Raw genomic sequence first — 6000 nt, forward strand, 5'->3', positions numbered from 1 at the left:
GCAAGTGAATAACGACAACAAGAAGACAAAGAAGGACACGGGAAAATGGTGTGAGTTCCATAAGAGCTCCACTCACAACACAAGTGAGTGTCGGGTCGAGTAGTCATTGGTGGTCGGGTTGAAGGCTTCCAACTCAGACGCATGTTATGACTCTGAGTTAGAACCCGACAAGGGGAATAACAAAGGGAAGTAGATCATTGACGCAGAGCTCAGTGCCACCATGGCCACCACCAAGATCCAAAAGAATGAGCCTCAATATCCAAACGAGGGGTAATGCCTCTTCCACTCACAGATGTGGGTGAAGGGTTCTCCATTGCAAATCATTGTCAATAGTGAGAGCCAAAAGAACGCCATTTCAACAGATTTCATGAAGCATCTAGACCTACCGATGACAACACATTTTTAGTCGTACACCAACAAGCGGCACTAAGGACAAGATCTCTACGTCAGCCAACAGTGCCACCTTCCCTACAGCATCAAGCCCTTCACAAATGAGGTACTATGTGACGTTGTTGATCTTGAAGTTTGTGATGTATTATTAAGGACAACCATATTTATGGAAGTGACATGTTGTATATGAATCTAGATCTCACCCTATGATTATTACTGTGGGCAATAAGTTGTACAGGATACCAGAGGTAGCCCCACCTACCACCATCTCTTTGATCACTTCAAAGCAATGCAATAAGATCATTTCCCAGACTAGGAATTTTTTTCCTTATGATTTGCCCTCAGGGCAAGAAGAAGGTTGTGGCCACAACTTCCAGACAGGGCTCCTCCACACAACAACAACAGATGGGCAAGGTCATGGAGGAGTATAGGGACATTTTCGCCTCACCTACAGGGGTACCTCTGCATTGTCAGGTCAAGCGCTCCATTGATCCACCCCTGGGTGCATCACTACCCAATGGACCAATCTATTGATGCTCTATTATTGAGAATGATGAGATTAAGAGGTGCATTCAGAAACTGTTGCAGAAAGGGCACATCAGGGCAAGATCATCACCCTCTGGGAGCCCGATTGTATTGGCACAAAAGAAGGACAAGACCTGGATACTCAGTATTGACTATCGGGCACTAAAAAATACCACTGTCTGGAATAGGTACCTAATCCCATGGATTAATGACCTTCTGGATCAGCTCAAGAGGGCCAAATATTTCATCAAGATTGACTTAAAGTCCATTTATCACCAGGTGCCTACTGAACCCTTTGGTGTGTGGAAAATTACCTTCAAATCCAAGGAGGGCCTTTTCGAATGGTTGGTCATGCCTTTCTGGTTAACGAATGCCCATGCAACCTTCATGAGATTGATGGATGACATCTAACGACCCTTCACCAATGCATTCGTGGTGGTGTATTTAGATGACATCTTGATCTTCAGCTAAAGTTGGGGAGAGCACCTCCACCTATTCAACAAGTCCTTCAAACCCTAAGACAACACAAGTTGTGCGCCAATTTGGAGAAATACACTTTAGGCATGACCCAAGTTCAATATCTGGGGTACATTATTGATGAGCAAGGTGTGCATCTAGACCCGACAAAGATACAATTCATTCGAGATTGGCTAGCCCCAACCACTCTAATAGATCTCTGCAAATTTATGGGTTTTGACAATTTCTACCGCAGGTTCATGTTAGGGTTCTCCCATATCACTTGGTCTTTAAGTCAAGTCACCAAGGCGAAGCAAAAACAAAGTTTTTTTGGTCTGAAGCTGTGACATAATACATTTTCCAAGTTAAAGCATCACCTCTACTCTGCACCAGTGCTCACATTACCTCCAACAACCATTTGAGACTGAGTTAGACACCTCTAACTATGTTATTGGTGCAATTCTTACTCAACAAGGGTATCCAATGGCTTACCACAGTGAGACACTTTCATACACAGTTCGAAAGTATCCCACTTATGACAAAGAAATGTATTCCATTGTGTAGGCATGTTTTCAATGGAAGCATAACATTCTGTGGAAGGAAATGGTCATCCACATAGACCACCGACCCCTGTAGTTCATACAAACACAAGGAAAGTTGCAGAATGATTGACATAAAAAATGGTCCACCTACTTGCAACAGTTCCATTTGAACATTAAGTATAAGAAGGGCATCACCAATAATGTTGCAGACTCCCTTAGTCGACCAGCAGTCATAGCGCTAATCATTGTGCTTGACTCTTGTGGGCACGAAACTTCAGGGTGGACGCATCTTTACTAGAGAGATCCAAAATTCAACAACACATACCAGACACTCCTAGAAGGGAAGCAAGTTCTAAATATTCATCTTCACGATGGATTGTTATGCCACCAAGGACATATTTTTGTTCCTTCAAGTGAGCGTGCCAAGATGATTTGAGAGGCACACTACAGTCGGGTCGTTGGACATTTCGGAGTAGAGAAAATAGTGGTGGTATTGTAGAAGTATTTTTATTGGCCGAAACTTCGTCAACATGTTGAAAAGTACATTAGATCCTGCACCACCTATGTCATTGCCAAACTAACCATCAAGAAGCAAGGCCTATATACTCCTTTACATACTCCTAGTCGACCTTGGGAATCTATCTCCATGGATTACATGTTGGGCCTTCCTTCTACTAAGCACAACAATGACTGTGTTTTCATGGTCATAGACAGATTCTCTAAGATGGCCATCATGGCAGCCTACAAGAAGAGCATCACAACAGAGGCCACTACTAAGCTCTTCTTTGAGCGAGTGTGGGTACACATTGGGCTTCCATAGTCCATTGTCTTAGATCGGGACTGCAGATTCTTGAGTGCATTTTGGTCAAGTCTTTGGTCGATGTTGGATACAAAACTTACTAATTCCATGGCTTTCCATCCCCAAATTAATGACCAAATAGAGGTTGTCAACAGGATGATCGTAAACATTTTACGCATGTACAAATCGAAGCATATATGCACATGGGGTGAAAGTCTCCCCTATGTCCAGCACAGCTATAACATAGCTCTCCACAGTTCAATGGGCCACATCCCCTTTCAGGGAGGGCTGGTATTTCAACCATTATGTCTCATTGATATGGCCATACCATTTGCAGCCACTCAAGCAGATTTGGCTAACGCCCAATCCGAAGTTGACAAGACTAACAACTTCATTGAATGCATTCAACACATCCAACAGCATGTCCATGATATATTGGACAGAGCCAATGTTAAATACAAGCAGCGCCATGATCAACATTGACTGTCGCACAAGTTCCAGGTGGGCAACAAAGTTTGGCTACATTTGCAGAAGGAGCAATTCGTTGGACCCACCACATGCTTCGCCCGCTCTGATATGGGCCATAAGCCATCACCAAGGTTGTCAGTGACAATGCCTTCAAGCTCAGCATCCCACCATTCCTTGGACTGCACCCAACGTTCAATGTAGACTGCCTTCAGCCATACTTTCCACCATTGTTGGACACGTTCGACATTGTAGAAAAAATCACACCAACAGAGCTCAACCCGGACTGCATGGAACATGCCACAACTGATTAGATCATATACACGCAGATCAAGAACACTTGCTAATAGAGGATCCATCTAAATCAAGATGTCAAAGCAGGCCAACTCCTTCACCAGGGCAAGTGGTTCACCAGGGCCCAAGTTCAATAAAAATTTCCTCACCTCATGGAGGCTCTGCACGCAATGGGGAACATTGCTTCCTATGGGGGGGGGAATGATCTAGGTGGATATTGGGGGTCACCCACTTATTCCACCTATACCTCCAATAGGTTTCATCTGTTTCCTTATTTATTTCAACATTTACTATTTTTATCAATTTTTTGGGTCCTGAACTTCTAGAGCAGTTTTGAGCTCCTAAACGACACTTTTTTCGAGGTCTGTTGCAAACCCATAGCCATAGGCTAGGGCTTGTCACAAGTCTTGCAGTACTCAGACAGACCTTTCCAACAAGGTATCATACACACCAAACGGAGATAATATGACCAAGTTACCACCTTGACAAGTTGGCTTCCCAACTAACCCCAATGGGGCCCACAAACTCTTGGCGTTACATCTCATGGGGTTAGGGTTTTGGTTGTTTAGGTTTTTCTCTTGTTCTTCAATAATAAATAGGCCCTCGAGCTTCATTGTAACATAGTTCAAAGGCATGTAGCCGACAGATCTCTTCTCAGAGATAAGCTACTATCGCCCGAGCTAGTTTATTTCCATTCTATTTGTAAGCATATTTCAGTATTCTAATATTAATGAAATGAAGTGTTATTTCTGCTACATCTTTTTATTTATGGTTATGTCTATATTTTGTTGTGTTCTTGTTTAAGTTTGGATCATCTTTTTATGCTTAACAATGCACTTGCAACCTTTATGTGCCTTATGAACAATGTGTTGCACCCTTATTTGAATAAGTTTTTCATAGTCTTCATTGATGACATTTTGGTTTATTCAAAAATTGAGGAGGAGCGTGAAGAACACCTAGCCATGGTACTACAATTTCAGAGAGAGCATAATCATTATGGAAATCTTTGTAAGTGTAATTTCGTTAAGTCGCAGATCCATTACTTCGAACACACAATATCAAGAGAGGGAGTAATAGTTGATCCTGATAAGGTCAAGGCTATCATGGAATGGGAAACACCTAGAAATGTGGCTAAAGTTAAGCCCTTCATGGGACTAGGGGTCTATTATAGGAGATTTATTAAGAAAAATTCTAAGTTTGGTTGTCCAATTACTGCTTTGCAGAAGCAATGAAAGAGGTTCCAATGGACAGATGATTGTGCTTCAAGCTTCAATCAACTTAAGTAGTTGTTGACCTGTGCACTAATGTTAAGGATAACATATCCTAAAAAGGATTTCATTGTATGTACAAATGCCTACAAGGAGATACTTGGTGGAGTCGTGATGCAAGAAGACCAAGTGGTCTACTATGAAATTGGAAAATTAAATGAGCATGAAAAAAACTATGTAACTCGTGAATTGGAATTGGTTGCCATCATCCATGCATTGAAGATGTGGAGACACTACCTTCTTGGTAGAAAATTTCACTCTAATGAATGATCATGGAGGGCTGAAGTATTTATTGGAATAACACAATCTAAATGCAAGGCAAGCTAGATGGTTGGCCACACTCAATGAATTTGACTTTGAAATCAAATATATAAAAGGAAAGGATAACAAAGTGGCCGATGCACTTAGTAGGAGAGTGCAAATACATCATATATCAGCTATGAGTTCATACGAAACTGGTCTTGGGGAAAGGATAAAAAACATTGGGTAACAAGACGAAAAGAATCAACCATTAAAGGAGAGGCTACAACAAGACTGCCAAGGAAATGAAGATAAGAACTATTTCATTAACGAAAAAGGGTTGATTAAATTCAAAAGCATAATTTATGTGCCAAATAACAATGACTTGAAGAAACTCATATTAAAGGAATTTCATGATAAGTCATACTCTTTTCACCCAACCTACCAAAAGACATTGACAACCATCAATAAGTTTTATTTTTTCTTGAATTAAAAATGGAGGAGGTTGATTTTATCTCCAAATGCATAGAGTGCCAACAAGCGAAGGCTAAGTGCAAACACCCAACTAGCTTACTGCAACCTATTCCCGTTCTAGAATGGAAGTGGGAAGTAATTTTTATGGATTTTATTTTAGGGCTACCAAGGACTCCAAAACAACATGATGTAATCATGGTAGTGGTTTACAAGTTGAGCAAGATGGCTCACTTTGTGGTTGTTAAATCTACAAATTTAGTTAATGGTGTGGCTCAAGTTTTCATAAAGGAGATTATGAGATTGCATGGAGTTCCCAAGAAAATGATCTCGGATAGAGATGCCAAATTCACTTCAAAAATTTGGAGAGAGTTTTTCACAGGCTTGGGAACAAAGCTAGCATTTAACACAACATACCATCCTCAGAACGATGGTAAAATAGAGCGAATAAGCATAATTCTTGAAGACAGGCTAAGAATGTATGTAATGCACTAGCCCAAGAAGTGGGAAGAGTACCTTCCACTTGTGGAATTTGCATACAACAATGGGT

Source organism: Pinus tabuliformis, chromosome 5_1 (assembly GCF_031772625.1).
Source record: "Pinus tabuliformis cultivar Carrire ecotype Pingquan chromosome 5_1, CPIR1, whole genome shotgun sequence".
Taxonomy (NCBI): Eukaryota; Viridiplantae; Streptophyta; class Pinopsida; order Pinales; family Pinaceae; genus Pinus; species Pinus tabuliformis.